This window comes from Delphinapterus leucas, chromosome 9, assembly GCF_059928025.1.
Source record: "Delphinapterus leucas isolate spDelLeu-1000000601 "Yukka" chromosome 9, BTC_Dleu_Yukka2, whole genome shotgun sequence".
Classification (NCBI taxonomy): Eukaryota; Metazoa; Chordata; class Mammalia; order Artiodactyla; family Monodontidae; genus Delphinapterus; species Delphinapterus leucas.
Window position 1 is genome coordinate 34,139,069 of NC_143137.1, and position 18,060 is coordinate 34,157,128.

Sequence of the window (18,060 nt, forward strand, 5' to 3'; positions counted from 1 at the left end):
CCCTGATTGAATTTTTATGAGGGTATTTCACCGTCTAGGATACTATATGCCTTATCTTTTATTAAGTTTGGTATCATATTGTCTGTTTACCTCTCTAGTAAGCTCCAAGAAGTTAGAGTTCTTTGTGCATTGATGAATTCAAGGCAACTAGTACAGTGCCAGACATGTAGTGGATGCTCAATAAATATTTTTTATATAATAAATGAAGACATGATATAAGGATAATCAATATATTATAAATTATGTCCAGAGAGTGTAGAGCTTTGCCCACTGTCATACAGCCAGGAATTGGTATATTTTGGAAGAGAATCATTGTTTTCATTTTAAAATACAGAATGCAGATTGGTCAGTCTCTCTGTAGAACCCAAGAGCAATCAACAGGTGTGAGCATAGATGCTCTCCAGGAAAACAAACTGGGACATAGGAAAGCATATTGTTTTCCTTTCTAAAATCCATGAATAATGTTCTTACCTTTCTTATGTGAGTGCTGATATGTCAGTATCTACACTCTGCTTCCTTCTATGTACTTATATATCCTCTTTAAAGAGAAAATACATGCTTAAACCACGCACACATGCACATGCGTACACAGATATTTTTTTAAAACTGAGTGAACGCATTCTATGAACATTTCTGTAAAGTGACAAAAGCTTGAATGAAATAATGATAGTAGCAATCATTTCTTGAATATCTAGTATTAATGAGATCATATTGGGCATTTTACATATATCATCTAATTTAATGTGTCATACAGTCCATAAATATGGTCAGATAAACACCCTGCTGCTTACAGAGAGTAAATAGCTTGCCCAGGTTCACCCAGGAAATGACAGAGCCAAGATGCAACCACTAGTCTATCGGGGTGAAAAGCCCACATTAGAGACAATATATCTTCTCCCTCCTATTTATGCTTGTTTGTCTGTCAAAGGAATCAAACCAATAACAATTCCAATGACAGTCTCTGCACAACATTTGAACATTTTCAAAGGGCTTCTCATATTACTATTCAATTTAGTTGTCTCAGTTATCCTAGATAGTTCATATATTATCACAGTTTACAAGTTAAAAAAAAGATTAGTAAAGCTGTTATGAGTTGATAATTTGTTCAATAAACTTTTTTGAGTGCTTACCCTATGATAGATTTGCAACTATTTGAGCCCAAACACTTTCAGCATGAACGATTTGCCTCACAGGATTTGTTTTCTCTTAGTACAATTTTGGTTCACCAGGTTCTACTTTTCCTTCACTTCCTGTGAATATCATTTTAAGAAAGTAGAGTCCATTCTAATTCAAATAATTACGTATCTGATACACTAGGGAAATAAGGGTGTTTCATAAACTAACATGTCATCACCTGGATGAGACATATTTTCACTTATTACCTAGATTCAGAAAAGACAGAGACTTCCAGGGATTTTCTTGATAGTTCATACCTTCCTTGAATAGGAGGATGTCCAGACAGCTCTCAGTAGGCAACTCTAGGCTTATTTGAATTCATCTAGTTCTTGTCTAGACTCCCTCAGTAGACCTGGCCATCATAGCACTCATTGAATTAAAATGATAGGCACCCTAAATCACAATCAGAGCCAGAGGGAATGGGAAGGCCATGATATCAGACTAAGTTATGACATTTAGGTTATTTTGTATTAGGCTGAACTCTTAACCAACCTCTGAGCGACTGAAGTACTCACCTGAGACACTTGTCTGTAATCTGATATTGCCTTTGAAGAAAGTAATGAGGCACTTGAAAATAAATATGTTTTTAATCATGGTCAAGGAAGTTAGGTGATCAATGAATGGGAGTAAACACAACTTGATGTAACATCTTAGATACATACTTTCAATAATATATTTATATAAAATAATTAGTAATTAAAGTAACCATCTATTAATAGAGAAATAGCATAAGAAACAAGAACAAAGTAAATAATAACATATGTACTTTTGGCTACTTTATGTCCTATAAATGTACAGGGTATTCCTATAGCCATTTCAGATTCCACTGAACACTTACTGAGCACCTCCTATAGGATAGGCACTGTGGTAAGTGCTGGAGATACAAAGATAAATAAGGCATGATACCCGAACAATACAGTCTGGTATTAGAAATATGTATAAACATATAATGTCTCTACAGTGTGGTGGGAAATATAAAAATATACACAGGGAGCTTTAGAAGCAACTAATCTGGGAGATTATGGAAGCTTTTCTGGTGAAATGATCTGAGTGAATTATTTCAGACCCACTCACATTTTCCCTGCCTCTGTCTTTCCCAGTTCCTCATAGCTGGATCCACTGATGCTCTTCTCTATTTCCGTTATCTCTGAGTTACTGGTATCATATTAACTATGTTAGGAGTATTTAAGTTGTTCCACCTTATTCCCTGGCATGCTCTTTAAGGCTAAAGCGAACGATGTGAAGTTTGACATTACGTCTCCCTCCACATAGACTACATAAACAAGGAGCCTGTGGCTCTGTCTTGCATTGGGATAAAGTATCCACATCCTAAATCTTGAATTCTTATATTGAAATGCCCCCACTTGGATAACTGGAAGTCAGAACCCATTTCTTGTCTCTAAGAGACCTTGGTGTAGCCTGCTTTACCAAAGGTGTGTGGTGAAAAGGGGAAGAGAATCAGATTGAGATTGAGACAGATATGGATAGGAAGTCTGTCTTTGCTGTCTACTGTCATTCTTTCACTCAGAGATAATTTGTGGAGATCTCAGTAGATTCCAGTTGCTTTGTCAGGAATTGTGAATATTATTATAAAAAGGAGAAAGTCCTTGACCCTGAGATTTTATGTTCTAGAAGTGGGGCAATAGAAAGTAATATCAATAGTAATAATATCAATGGCAATGAGAGTGTATTAGTTTGCTAGGGCTGCCATAACAAAGTGCCACAGACTGGGTGGCTTAAACAACAGGAATTTATTTCACTGTTTTGGAGGCAAAAGCCCAGGATGAAAGTATTGGCAGCATTGGTTTCTTCTGAAGGCCTCACTCCTTGGCTTGTAAGTAGTCTGGTGCCTTCTCATGGTCTCATTCCTGTGTATGTCTGTGTCCTAATTTCCTCTTATTATAAGGACACCAGTCATATTAATTTAGGGCCCACCCATATGATCTCATTTTACTTTAGTTACTACTTTAAAAACCCTATCTCAAATATAGTCACATTCTGAAGTACTGGGGTTTAGGACTTCAGCATGTGAGTTTTGTGGGGGACATAGTTCAGCCCATAATAGAGAGTAAGAGATGGTGCTGAAGGCAAATTTAGGGTGATATTATAAAGAAATGGTGTGGATTGGTGGGGCGATTCAAATAGCATGGTCAGAGGAGTCCTCTCTGAGGAGATGAGAGTTAAGACCCAAAGCTAGGAATGAACCTGTTGTGTTCTTATCTAAGGGGAGGGTGTGCCAGGCAGAGGAAACTGTAAAGCCCATGAAAGAGAGCACTTACAGTGTTTGGGGACCTGAGAGTGATAGAAAGTCAGGTAGTGTTAGGAACATGGTGAATCAGGAACAGAATGCTATGAAAATGAGGTCTGTAAGTTGGGTAAGTTTCTAAATTTTACTGTTTGCATTTCTATAGCTATAAAATGCATACAATAGAACCAACCACAGGGAATTGTTGAAAGAGTTAAACTATATAATAATGAACAGTTCTAGCGTCTAATTGATGCTCTATTTTAAAAAAAGGACTTAAAAAAGAAGCGTTTTCCTTTATTTTTTTTTTGCCGTACGCGGGCCTCTCACTGCTGTGGCCTCTCCCGTTGCAGAGCACAGACTCCGGACGCGCAGGCTCAGCAGCCATGGCTCACGGGCCCAGCCGCTCCGCGGCATGTGGGATCCTCCCGGACCAGGGCACGAACCCGCGTCCCCTGCATCGGCAGGTGGACTCTCAACCACTGCGCCACCAGGGAAGCCCCTGCGTTTTCTTTTTTTCACACATCATCCATTACGTTTGAAATTACTCTCCAGGACATTCACTACTATAACTAATTCTGACCTAACTCCAGCAAAATGGAGGTGGTTTAGTCACACGTTTTCTATCACCTGACCAGCCTCAGTCACTTTACAGCTGCCATCAAAATCTGACAAGCCCATGATCACTGCTCTAAAATACCTTCATTAAAAATATCCTTATCAAATATACTGTCAAAAAATCAGGATTTGATTTGCTGTGTGGTTAATCTCCAATTAGTTTTGGGAAATAAAATACATTATAATCACTCTTCAACTATTAAAACAATTTGAAATTTGGTAAATTTATACTTATATAAAACAATGCAAGTGTCTTTTTAGATCATTATATCTAATCAATTGTAATGCAGTCTATTTTAAATCCACTAAGATATATTTCAAAATATCAAATATGCTGTTCACTCACTTATGTCACATGTATTAGGAAGTAAAATACAAGATGTAACATTCTCTGCAAATTGAAAGTTTATTAACGAAGGTGATAAATTAATGATGTTTTAGAAGATGTAATTTTTGTTTCAAAAGAGAGGGTAGACAGGTTAAACTGGATTCAGATATTTCTTTCTTACAAACTGTGATACCTCAAATTACCCTTTATTTCATTCAGTTATGATGCTTTTTTATTCTAGTGGTTCTTTTCCTTTCTGAAGCAGACTTTAAGGGAACATTCTGCACCACACTGAATTGTCAGCATTGCCCCTGGGTTGTTCAGATAAGAGTGATACTCTGAAACATGTTTTGGACTTTCCATGAAAACATAAGATATCTGCAGTGTCATCCACATTGATTTTGTAGTTCTCTGAGAAATGTTTCTACATACAGAGTCAGCATTTCTGAAGCATTCCTTCCTTTCTACAAAATATTGTTCAGGTTTCCAAAAAAGTTCCTTCCAAAAAGTGTGTTGAAGATTTTGTTATATTTTTAAAATCACAGTGACTTATAAAAAACAGAATTTTAATAAATTTTGGTTGGATTAATGAATACATCTCAGAATGTCCCATAATGTGATTTGCAGTGTTATTGTAAAAATGATTTGCAACTAATTTTGAGTTATTTGCTAATGAAAGAATTTTAGAGATTCAGTAATAAAGTAAGACAGGTAATTATAGTAACTATGACTTAAATTTAAATTCACTTTGTGAATTTTTATCCCTATTATGTGCACATTCCTCATTCAGTTTTTTTAAGGCTCTAGGTTATATCTAGACCTGGGCCAGAGATGGCAAATAAGACTTTGTCTTGAGGTACCATATTAATCATTGGGTGGTACCCTTCTGAAGCCCAAAGATTAGGAGGAATATGAGGTTGTGCCCAAGCTCATTAGGGCTATGATAATTAGTTCTGTCTGCCTTGGAGGCTGGAAGGAAGTATTAACATGGCATTCCGCACTCCTGAATTCAGGAATATTTTGTAGCAGATTAAAATTTTCATATTCTACAATTGTTTTACCCTTTGGTGGCACATCTCCTCTATCACCCAGCACTCTTACATTCACACTACCTATTTTCTTTTCAAATTTTGCTCTCAGGAAGGAATAAAAAACTCATTAGTGATACCAATAACAATAATTCTTCTCATTTTGAACATACATTTTCTATCAGGCACTGTGCAAGATGCTTTGCATGCATTCATGAAAAGTAAAATGATTATGGAATAGGAATTATTCCTAATTTATAGAAAAAGCTTAGGTAATTGCATAATCTCAGAGCAATACGTGCCCAGTTCAGAATTCAAGCCCAAGTCTTTCTGACTCCAAATCCTGTGATCATAACTATTACACTTACCAAGAGAGTTTAATGACGTTGAACCTCAGGACACGTGAATATCAATACGGATCAAGGCTATCAGTAGCGAGGTCAATACGAATGATGAGATCTCACTTATTTTCTGGTAAATGAACAGTTATGTTTTGTACAGTTTTTGACATTTCTCCAAAGCCAACCCATACAGAACGGTAGTACTTGGTTAATAGAGTCAAAGGGCTTCGTACATGGAGATACCTTAGGGCCCATCCTTTACAACATCCTAATTTTTTACATGAGGTGATAGGGCTTGGAAAGGGATACAATGACTTTCCCTGATTCATGAAGACAATTAAAGAATGAAATAAGACTAGTACCCAGGTAGTCTGATTCTAGATCCTGGATACTTGCTATCACCTCAGTTTACTTTTCCTGAGCAGATGTCAAGTAATTCCAGAAAGGAATCCCATGATCAGGGCAGAAGAAAGAACGTAGTATTAAAATTATTCCATGGGTTAAATAAAAAAAAACAAATAAGACAAGACAAAACAAGACTAAGTAGCTTAAAAAGAAGAAAAAAACCTGACTGGAGTATTAGCAAATGAAAAAATTTCTTACAGTACTCACCATCTAAGATTACCTCTTTATTGTATAGAGTTTTAGTACTTACTCATTGGACAACAGATAACATTTTAAAGAAAGGAACAATATAAATTATATCCCTCTTCTCAAGAATAGACCTAAAATAATTGCTTCATGTGTCTATTCACTTTGCATAGCAGATATCCTAAAAGTTGATTGTGATATGATTTGAGATCGCTGGATGTTTTGTACAGAAATTGTTTCAAACAAAACCAGAGAGGAGTCACCTTGGCCACTGAAAGTCCTGGGAATGTGACAATAGCACTCCTGCTACTGTTGGAGAGAGTCCCCTGTAGTCTTGAGATATTATAGTAGCTTGTGATTCATGAATTAGGGACTCAGGTTTTAGGAGCAGAGACAACACCAAGGGCCCCATGATGCCTGGTGACATTTGAAGGAATCTGATTCTTAGGATTCAGATGTAATGACCAAATGGACTTCTCATTCTAATTGTCAAAAGGAAGCCAAATTGCTGAATTACTCTCTTGCTAGTACAGAGAAAAGAACACCACAGTGTATCATGGAACTCCACCGGGTTAGAAGGCTTTATGTGTAGCATATTTTAATGCCAGGTTTAATCCTGGATTTAAAAATAAAACTCATAAAAATACAAAGATTTCATATACCATCTTCTTCTCTCTTTTAAACCTACTACCCATAGGTGTACAACTTAATCTTTGGAAATGGCTGGTCACAGGATTGAGGTTTTTTACTTAAAATAGTATGTGTGTGGGGTTGGGGGAGGTGTGTTTTGACTGGCTAAAGGTAACAGACCCTCATATAATTAAATTATCAGCAGTTAGGAGAAGATGAACCAATCATAGTTCTTTAGTCTTCAAGTACCTTTTCAAGTCAGAAACTGTAAACAATGAGAAAATTTTCTCTTCTCACATAATCATAGAATCAGGATTTTTCTCTTGGAGTTAACAAAATGATTACTTCCAGTTTTAGTCAAGAACTATAAATCTTAAGAGGTGAAACGTCAAGTTGGTGAGAAAAGGCATCCTCTCAGGTGGAAAATTCTCTATATTAAGTTAATGTTCAGTGATATTTAGGTATCCATTTTGATAAATCTGTAGAGGCTGTGTCTCACTGAGAAATTAAGTGTTAAGTGAATAGAAGAAAACAATTATAAATACAACTGAGATTTTTTTCAGAAGATGAAACAAAATTAATAGGTTTAACAATATCTATGAAACATGATAATGTTAAAGCATATTGTATTGTGATTTCTCAATTAGTCAGTATTTTAAAAATTATTGTAGCATGCAATAAACTTCTAAATTAATGAATTTTCAAAAGAAGATAAAAGATCAGTTTGAAAATCAGGAAAATTAATCTCAGCTTCTGAAAGGCAAAGCATCTAGCTTACCTTACCTTTCAGGTAATTTTGAGGCTGCCTCTTTTCCTAATGAGTCTTAATAGTAATATTATGGAAATTAAAAAATAATTAATGCACTAACTGATTATAGGTTTACAGATTAAACCTTTTCTTGCCATGAAATCCTGATTTGATGACTGAAATAACAGAAGAATTCATGTAGTTTCTAAATCCTACAATAGAAGTATTTTCACTTCAGGCATTTTAGTACATAATATATTTTCATAAGCAGCAAATTACAAAGTAAGAGACAGAAAATATTTGGTAGCTTATAAGAAGCATCCCTGGACCTAACCAGCTAGCTATCTCTGAAGCCGTCTCTTCTTTTGTATCCAGGAAATGTTTACAGACAAGTGGTCAGTTGTCGGAAGGTTAGACATGAGTTTATTTTGTTGTTTTTTGGCCATTAGTAACGAAGAAAGTCTTGCCTCATTGACAGCTATTCACGGACATGTTTAAAGATGCAAATGGATCTTTTAGGCTCGTCCTTAAAATAAGAATGAAATAAAAATAGGATTCTATATTTATCAAATGCCTTGAATGCACAATGGTGTAATTTCATTGAATCATTCTGAGGACAGTATATTCTGCCTTATTTGTCATGGTTAATATAGATTTCCTCTCTCAATCTTATACCCAAATGATGCTCATTTATCACAGTGGTACTTGTATACATACATGATAACTAAGCCTCTGTATGGTACAAAGAATTTAATTCTAGTGTAAAAGTCCAACAGCAAATAGCAGAAACTTTCTTAAGGGATTTCAAGACTTGGTTAAAAAGTGAGGCAACGGTATTGGGATTTTGTTAGCTGATAGGAAAAGAAATCTTTCAGCTATCACAAGTGATGTCAAAAAGATATTTCTGTGAACAGGGAGCACAGCAGGATTTACTTACAGGTTGTCAGGGACAGGGGTGGTTGAAGCTCTTCCCTGTGGTATTCATTCATTTCTTGAGTGCTGTTACAATTATTTGCCTCAGCCAACATGATCTGAAATGCATACAAAAAAGCATATAAGTATTTGAATTTTCAATGAAAATCTCAATCCTAATTAACTATAAATCAGTAAAGCCGGGTAGCCTGAGGTAGGTTAAAATGAGAACTTTGTACATGAAAGGCTACATATGCCCCTAAATCTAAGAATTTCCTAGTTGCAAACCTCCAAATCACTACATGCAACTTCCTTGACTTCAATTACCTTCCTAAGAGAAGTGAAAGCAGGTTAACCAAGCCAAATAGGAGTCTGTGTCATCAGAGAATAAGTCTTTTTTGTTGTTGTTCATGTAGCAAATGCCATAGGTTTTAATGGGAGTAGACTTCTGGGCCTGTCATGTGAGAATGTGGAGTGAACAAAGTTAGAATTTATGCTCTCCTGATTAGCTGAATTACACCCCTGGGGCCTTAGGCCTCGAAGGAGTAGTGTTCCTTTAGCAGTTTCTTTGTGCCACTCTTCAGAGACTTAGCACATTTCTGCTTCATCAAGTTATCAGCATGCTTATTTTATCTTCCCTTGTATTGTAAGACAAAGTTCTTTAAGGTCAATAACCATGACTTATACTTCTTTGTAGGTATATTTACAGTATTGCCAATTACTGAGCATTGCAATAGATTATGCTCAAAAACGCATAATTTCTTTTAATAAAAGAGACAAGGTATGCTATCAATTGACAGGAGGGAAGCATTCTCAGACACTTTATCGGGATAGACTATTTCAGACATTTGCCAAGATTCCTATCCTGCGACATAACTGCACTTTCTGTTAGATTTACTGGTTTTGTTCGTTTTCTTTTCTGCTCATCTCAAATCAGAGGTAAGTGGACACTGGCACAGGAATAATCACTGCAAAGTATGACACCTGGCTCTCCAAAGTTATGGTTCTCTCTTCAAATCGGAACGTGGTCACGAAGCCCATACTATATACAGCAGCTTCCCAACAAGGACGGTGTGGTGTGCACATTGAGGAATATCATGGAAGGCAGGTGGGGGCTGTCCACACCACAGCCTCCCCAGTTCATCTGCTATAACAATTACATTTTTAACTATGCCAGATGCTGTATCTGAGCATTTTCCTGTTTTCAATTATTTTATTTAATCCTACATAGAAGTTTGAATAAGGTCTTATAATCCATATTACAATGTTTGTATAAAAACTGAGGAGTTAAAATAAAAACCACTGGGTATGATTTGGCTCTGTATAATTTTAATATGAAATCTCCTTTTGTCAAAATAGAGAGTTCTTCTGGTATTTGATGAACACCAGACATAACAGTATACTGTTTACTCACCTTCCATGAAAACCAGCTCATTGAAGAGAAGATTGACCATTTAGGATCTTTCTTTTTCTTTTTCTCTGTCCCTCTCCAGTGAATTGACTATGTTGAGTTTGAACCAAAACTACATACTACAGACAGGTAGTGGGGAAGTCTGCAAGTCTTCACTTTCTGACATCTTTTTTTTTTTTCACCGTGTTTTAAAGTTTATTTTTTAGGAGGCACTGGGAAACTGCATGGAGTCTTTAGAAAGGATTTAATGTCAAATGGGTTAAGTTCTTTTTTAAAATTTTATTTTATATTATGGTTGATTTACAATGTTGTGTTAGTTTCAGGTGTACATCTGACATCTTCTTGAGAGAAAAATATGATTCTGTTTTTCTGATTTTCTCCTTTTACATTACAGGGTTACTGGTAGTTTCTGCTCCCTCAGCTCCTGAATCCTAACATTACATTAGTAAAGGTATTTACTGTAATATTTACAATATTGCCTTCATTGCCTACTTGTTCAGAGAGTGGATTTGGGTATGTGGTTCAGTCTCTAGTTGATTAAATGATAATGAAGATATCAATCATACTTCAAACAAAATATTACTGGGAGATTAGAGTATATTTAACCTGGAGTTATTGCATTTATCTAGGACAGTCTCGATCATATTTCTCAATAGTTATTCTCACTTGTATATTCTGTAAATAAAAATAGCACTATTTCTGAGCTTGTTTGGAGCTTTTTGGTGATAGGGCAGTGCAGAGAAATTGATGTTATACTTGGTAAAGTGTTAGTTGCCTTGGAAATTACCTGTCTTAATTATCCTATACTGTTTCATCTCTTGACTATAATATCATCTAATTTTCTTAGAGTTAACCTTTAATTTCCTTTTTATTTTTAACAAAATATTTTAATAAACTATTTTAATAAATTTGCCTTATAAATCTTTTACTCTTGGAACAGTTTCTGAAGACTATGTATCGGAATGTTGTAAAAAATTTTTTTTGTCAATGTATATTAAGTGAACAAGATTTGCTCGAGATATCTATAATGTAACCTTAGTCTGCTCAGGCTGTCATAATAAAATACCATAGGCTGGGTGATTTAAACAACAAAAAGTTATTTCTACAGTTCTGGAGGCCGGAGGTTCAAGACCAGAGTACCAGCCTGAACGGGTTCTGGGAGGCACTTTCTTCCTGGCTTGCAGATGCCGTCATATCTCTTTGTGCTCACATGGCCTTTCTTCAGTACAAGTGCATGGGCAGAGAGAGGGGACTCTCCCTCTTTCTCTTCTTATAAGGTCATCAATCCTATTGAATTAAAACCCCACCCTTACAACAGCCACTTTTAACTTTAATGACCTCCTGAAAGCACTATGTCCAAATACAATTATATTGGAGGTTAGGGCTTCAACATATGAATTGAGAGTAGGGGACACAATTCAGTCCATAGCATTCTGAGTTTTATACATTTCTAATTGGTACCCTACTAACAACAAGCGTTTTGATTATGCGTTGTTTGACTGATTGATCGATTGAGTAACCTGTGCATTCATCAGACACTTGGAGACAACTTCTTATATGTCAGGCAATATACTGGTGTTGAAGTTATGAAGATTAAAAGAAGATTATTTTTGCCTGCTCTGAGTCCAAGTATAGTGGGGTAATCAGTCAGGTACAAAGAATTAATGTACAGTATGGTTAATTGCTATAATCAGGAGACTTGAGCAGTAGAACTTAGTTGAAGAAATGAGAGAAGGGAAACAAGAAGTAAATCCATAAGGATGTAGAAGGCTTGAGTGACAGTATTAACCAACTTGAGATAATTGAAATTTATAGACCATTCCAACCAACCACAGCAGAATACACATTCTTTTTAGGCTCATATGTGGCATTCAGTAAGGTATATCATATGCTAAGCTTAAAAGCTAGTCTGAATGAATTTAAAGGAATTGGAAATCATAAAAAGCATTTCAGTGACAAAACAAATAAATTAGAAATCTGTGACAGAAAAATACCTGAAAACCTTCCAGATATTTGGAAATTAAAATATACATTTCTAGCTGATTCATGAGTCAAAGGTGAAATCATAATGGATATTAAAAATACGTTGACCCAGATAAAAAAAATTAGGTACATTAAAATTTGTTTCATGCAGCTAAAGCAATGATTATTAGCCTCAGTCTCTTTCCTCAGGGAGTTAAAATCCTTGGATGATCAAGAACTAGGGGGAAGCTGAGAGCTCATTCTGTTTTGCAGAAGCATTTTGATCAATATATTGTATTAGAAGCAATATATTGGGGGGATGGGAGGTAAAATGTAAGGTTTAAGTTTTATTATTTTAACTGCTTTATTGAGAAATAATTTTCATACATAATAATGTATCCATCTTAAACATACAGTTTGATGAGTTTTGGCAAATGAATAGGGCAGTAAAACCGCCAAGATATGAAACATTTCCATCACCCAAAAAATCCCTCATGTCACTTTCAAATTGATCTCCTTTCCCCACTCCCAGCCCCAGACACCCCCTGATCTGCATTCTGTCCCTGTATTTTTGCCTTTACTAGGATTGCTTATAAATGGAATCATTCAATATGTAGTCTTTTTGTCTGTTTTTTTTTAATCACTTAGCATAATGTTGTAGAACTTCATCCATGCTCTGTGTATTTATATTTCGCTCTTTTATAACTGAACGATGTTCATTTTTAAAGATATACGCAATTTGTTTTGCTGTTGTTAGACATTTGAGTTGATTCCAGTTTGGGGCTCTTATGAACAATGCACCAATGTACATTTGTTTACAAGTCTTTGCGTGCATATAAGTTTTTGTGTCTTTTTTTTTTTTTTTTTTTTCCCAGTACGTGGCCCTCTCACCGCTGTGGCCTCTCCTGCTGCGGAGCACAGGCTCCGGACACGCAGGCTCAGCGGCCATGGCTCACGGGCCCAGCCGCTCCGCGGCATTTGGGATCCTCCTGGACCGGGGCACGAACCTGTGTCCCCTGCATTGGCAGGCAGACTCTCAACCACTGCGCCACCAGGGAAGCCCAGTTTTTGTGTCTTTTGAGTGAGTTGCTGGATCGTGTGGTAAGTGTAAATTTCCCAGTGTCTTTCGTAGCCCTGAGTTCTACCCTTGGACACCTCAAGCTAGTAAGGCATTCACTTTTTGCCTTCCAGAGCTGCAAGTGGTTTGGGGAATGCACTCAGTCAAGGGTGAGCATACTTGCAAATCTCACCAAGAGCGTTTCCCTTTCAAAGGTAGATCTCCTTGTAGTTTCTACCTGCTTTTTCCCCCGTGGATTCCCATGCTCATGTGTAGTTTACAGACAGCCAGGATTTGAGCAGAATTTATATTTATATTTTTAAATCTTAGTCCTTCCATGTTGGCTATTTTGCTTACAGAATTTCTCCCTTAAATATCCAGCTGGTCTGCTATTGCTTTGTACTTTATAATCTGCCACCTTGAGCTGCTAAGACCGTGGTTCTTCACCTAGTTTGAGGATGTAGGATGGCTTGTGAAATACTCAAGGCAAGAAAACCACAAACTCGCAGTTCTTGCCTGATACAGCAGCTGTCTTTTTGAAAGTAAACTATTCTCAAGATTCTGCATGACTTTTGTAATTTCCTGTGCATTCAAATAGTTATTCTTAATAACTTTGTCCAGATTTTATAATTTTTATATGTAGGAGGGATTCCCTGTCATTACCAGAAAGGTCTTATTATTTCTTTATTTATAGTATTTAACAAAGAAATATCTAGAATGATATTCACCAGATGGTAAGTAGTTGTTTACAGTGGAGGAATTTCAGATAATTCACATAATTTTTCTTTTTTATGCTTTTTTGCTTTTTCAGTTATGTTATCTTTATAATCAGAAAAAAGAACATTCTACTTTATTACTTTCACTTGTAATAGTTTTCAAGAACAAGAACACTGGAAGTTGGAGTTAAGGTGTAATTTTAGAGACTGTTAAAGTGCTTTTAAAAACAGAAGAGAATTATTTTGTAATTAGTATAGTTTTATGTCTTATGCAAAAACGTCCCATTAAGGTGGTACTTGAGAAGATTTGTTGGGCTTTCCCTCATAAGTAGCTTAAAATTTTGTCTTATTTATGCTATTAATTTGTATTAGTATAACACACTTTTTAATAACACAATGTAGGTTTATGTTGTCTGATTAATTTCAATCATAATTAATATAATTTAGCTGATTTTTACAAAGCCACAGTATTATTTCTTTTAGGGGCATCTTCTGACCTGAAAAATGATACAAGCAGATAATAGCTGTTACTCATTGAGAATTGACAAAATGGCAGCCAGTGCTCTAAATGCTTTACATGTTTCTGAGCCATTTAATCCTCTAAATACCCCTACTAAGTAGGTTCAAATATGATCATCCTTTTATAGTTTAGGAAACTGAGGTTTAGAAAGATTGAGTGTTTCTCTAGGGTCGCTAAGTTGGTAAAAACAGGGCTTGAGTTCCCTAGATTTGAATCCAGACTGCCTCTATGCCCATCTTTACCTCCACACTACACCATATTACGGAGAAATGTGAGTTTGAGGGTGGGGAATCGGATCTCATGGCCATTCCTTCTCAAAATTAAATGGTAAAAATATTGCCAGAAAACTAGAGATCTCCTTCTTCAGACATCTCAGCAGGCTAAACTGGGCTCACATTTTGCCATGGTCCTTTAGATATGGTCCAAATTAAATGCAAGATGATGTTTGTTTTCTAGATCTATAATTTAGTGTCTTGGCTCTCAGCTATTTTGGCCTAATGAAAAATTTAGAAATACATGTCTTCTCATACCCTGTACTCCAGAAGCAACTCTTATTTTTTTGAACTTGGCACTCAGTTCTCCCTTAATTTAAATTTCTAAAAAGTCAGACTGTTATTTCTTAAGGTCAGTTTAGTGGAAAGAGAAAGTACAGTACAGTACGGTCAGCTCTCCATATTCACGAGTTCCACATCAGTGATTCAACCAACCACAGATCAAAAATATGTTTTAAAAATTCCATAAAGTTCCAAAAGGCAAAACTTAAATTTGCTGCATGCTGGCAACTATTTCATTTACATTGTATTTGCAACTATTTACGTAGTATTTACATTGTATTAGGTATCAGAAGTAATCTAGAGATGATTTACAGTATATGGGAAAATTGTGTAGCTTATATGCAAATACTACATCATTTTATGTAAGGGACTTGAGCATCTGTGGGTTTCAGTATCCCTGGGAGTCCTGGAACCAATCCCCCATGGACCCTGAGGGATGAGTCTAGTATACAAGCCTTCATTTTTTCTCCATTTACCATTCTCTTCTTTCTTACTAATAAAACCTCTTGAGTTTTAACTGTATAGCTGGCTGCTTGACCAAACTACAGTTGACTTTGAACAACACGGATTTGAACTGTGTGGGTCCACTTATACGTGGGTGTTTTTCGATCATAAATACTGCAGTACTACATGATCCACTGTTGGTTGAATCCGTGGATACAGAACTGTGGATATAGAGAGCTGACTATATAAGTTATAGTCACAGATTCAACTACTCAGAGGGTCGGTGTCTCTAACCCCCACATTGTTCAAGGGTCAACTGTACATTTCCCTGCCTCCCTTTTAGTTAGATGTGTTAATCTGACTAACTTCTGACCCAAATAATGTAAACTGAAGTGAAATATTCAATTGAAGTCACATCTTGCAAAAGGAAAGTGTTTATTTTCTACTTCCTTTTTTCCCCCTTTTCTGCTAGCTGGAAAAATGGATATAAGTGAACCAGCTGCCTTGGATCTAGAGATTAAAACCGTGTATTGAGAATGGCAGGGTCAACCTATCTGCCCTGGATCACTTTCTTCTGTATAGCTAAATGAAAGAAAATTTGTTCTTCCCATGTTATCTAAATGATGTGTTTTAAATCTATATGACTTAAATCATGTGTTTTAAATCTATGCTGTTTAAATCATGTATTTTGTTACAATAAAGAATCCAAATGTAAAAGTTGGTATCTGAAAGTGGGATGTTGTCATAATAAAACCCAAAATACGTGGTACAGGCTTTGTAATCAGGTAATGGGAGGCCAGGGTCATATATTGTAGCCTGGAAAGCTAGTGGCTCTTGTTATACTGGGGAAAAACATTTAGTAAAACAGTTACCTGTGATAATTTTAGAGATATGCCACATCTTTCCTGGAACTTCAACTCCAGGGTAAGTGGCTAGAAAAAATAAAAATGTTGATGTACTTTAGCAGAGTCTTTCTCCTTTTAGTAAGTAACTAGGAGAGAGATGGATTTAGCCAATTATTAGCCAGTTTGCAAGGAAAAATTGAAAGAAACAAAACACTTCTAATGGAACACTCTCTGTCCCGTTAATCAAAATAAGCACTGATCCTAAAATATCAAGATACGATATTTTTTCAGAGGAAGATTTTTTTTTTGGTCATAAAACCAGTGTCAGCAGTCACTAAAGAGTCCACAATAATGATATTTCAAAGTCAAGATTTTATCTGGATTAGAAATAGAGAGGCCATCTCAGGTTGAGAGAACAGAGTGATTGGAAACTTAATTTTTGTTCACTCTTTTCACCTGCCAGCTTTTGGGGTAATATGATTGTCAAAGAGTGAATTTGTTGAAAAGGGGGGAATATCAAATTGGTTGAAAAGTAGAAGAAATATTAATGTCTATTGTATGACAAATCAGTGTTAAAACACTCAGATTCTAACCAAGACAAATGTTTTACATTCCCCCCCCAAAAAAAAGTCAATCTATATTGACTGTGAGTTCAGTAATTTGGACCTTAGAAGATTAGAAAAGCCAAATATATCTGAACCCAAACAGCAGAAAAGAGGATGGCTGCTGAGAGCCTTTCTAGAAGATGCCATATTAAATGTTCTTAGAAAATTGGAGCGACCAGCTTCTAAGGTCAGTTTAATGGTATTGTCCTTCTATCCATGCTACTGTTTCAGATGGCCTCAGGTAATTGCCATTAAATTGAGGTGGGAGGCAGAGCAGTCTGAGCCCATGAACTAGTATATAAATGAAAGTCTGAAGTCATAAAAGCTATAACCAGAGAAGATTCTTTCACTTTGGTTACTTCAGATGGAGCTGACTGGAATCAAAGTGATGAAAAGGAATCATTGCTAACCACAGAGCTGGCCTGCAAGAGCCTGTGGTTGCCGAACCTGTAAAACAACCTGTTTCCCAAGGTCTACGCCAGCAGCATAAGGCTGCAAGGACATATTCTTCAGCCCCAGAGAAGAAACTGCCACATTTTTGGCCACAGAGAAGAAATTGCAAGAAGACAAAGGAAGGACTACAGAGAACACTGGACAAAGGAGTTATTTCCAGAAACCATGGCAAACAGTAGTGATAATCAAGGCACTTACACAGCATGAGGTCTTCAAAATTCACAATCAGCAGGATTGGATGATTAGTTTCTCCTTCTTCTTTCTTTTGAATTTAAGTTTTTAATGTAGTTATATTGTTCCAGTCCCACCATTGTATATTGGGGATGTATGTGGAAGGCATTTGTCTTTTAGCTTATAAGTTGCAGGACCACTTCCTGTGATGGAAAGTACTGTACTTCACCCAGATGGATGACTTTTTTGGTGGCTGTAACTCTGCACTCTCGCCCTCAGGGAGGAATGAGAATGTTTTATGTAAACAATAAAGATGTGTATGGATATATGTGTGGCCAGAGAGTGTCACCATGGATGTAACTGTTGGCTGTCCTCAATATCCTTTCTGTTTATTAATAGAATCTTTCCTGGTAGAACATGAATGGTCAGGTAGAGACTATATTTCTCAACCATCCTAGAAAGTAGGTGAGACTGTGTGATTACGATCTGGCCAATGGACTGTGAATAAATGTATGCAACTTCTGGTCACCGCTGTTAGGTAGAAGTTGCTTGCTGTTCCCTCTTCTTGCTTTGTCTGCTCTGTGGGGGATGAAGTCGAGTGGAATTTGAACAGTTGAAGCTTCGTTGCAAGGGAAGCAGCTTAGCCTGTGTCTTAGACATGAGTAACTTCTGCCCACAGTTTAATCTATTACAACTGGCCACATG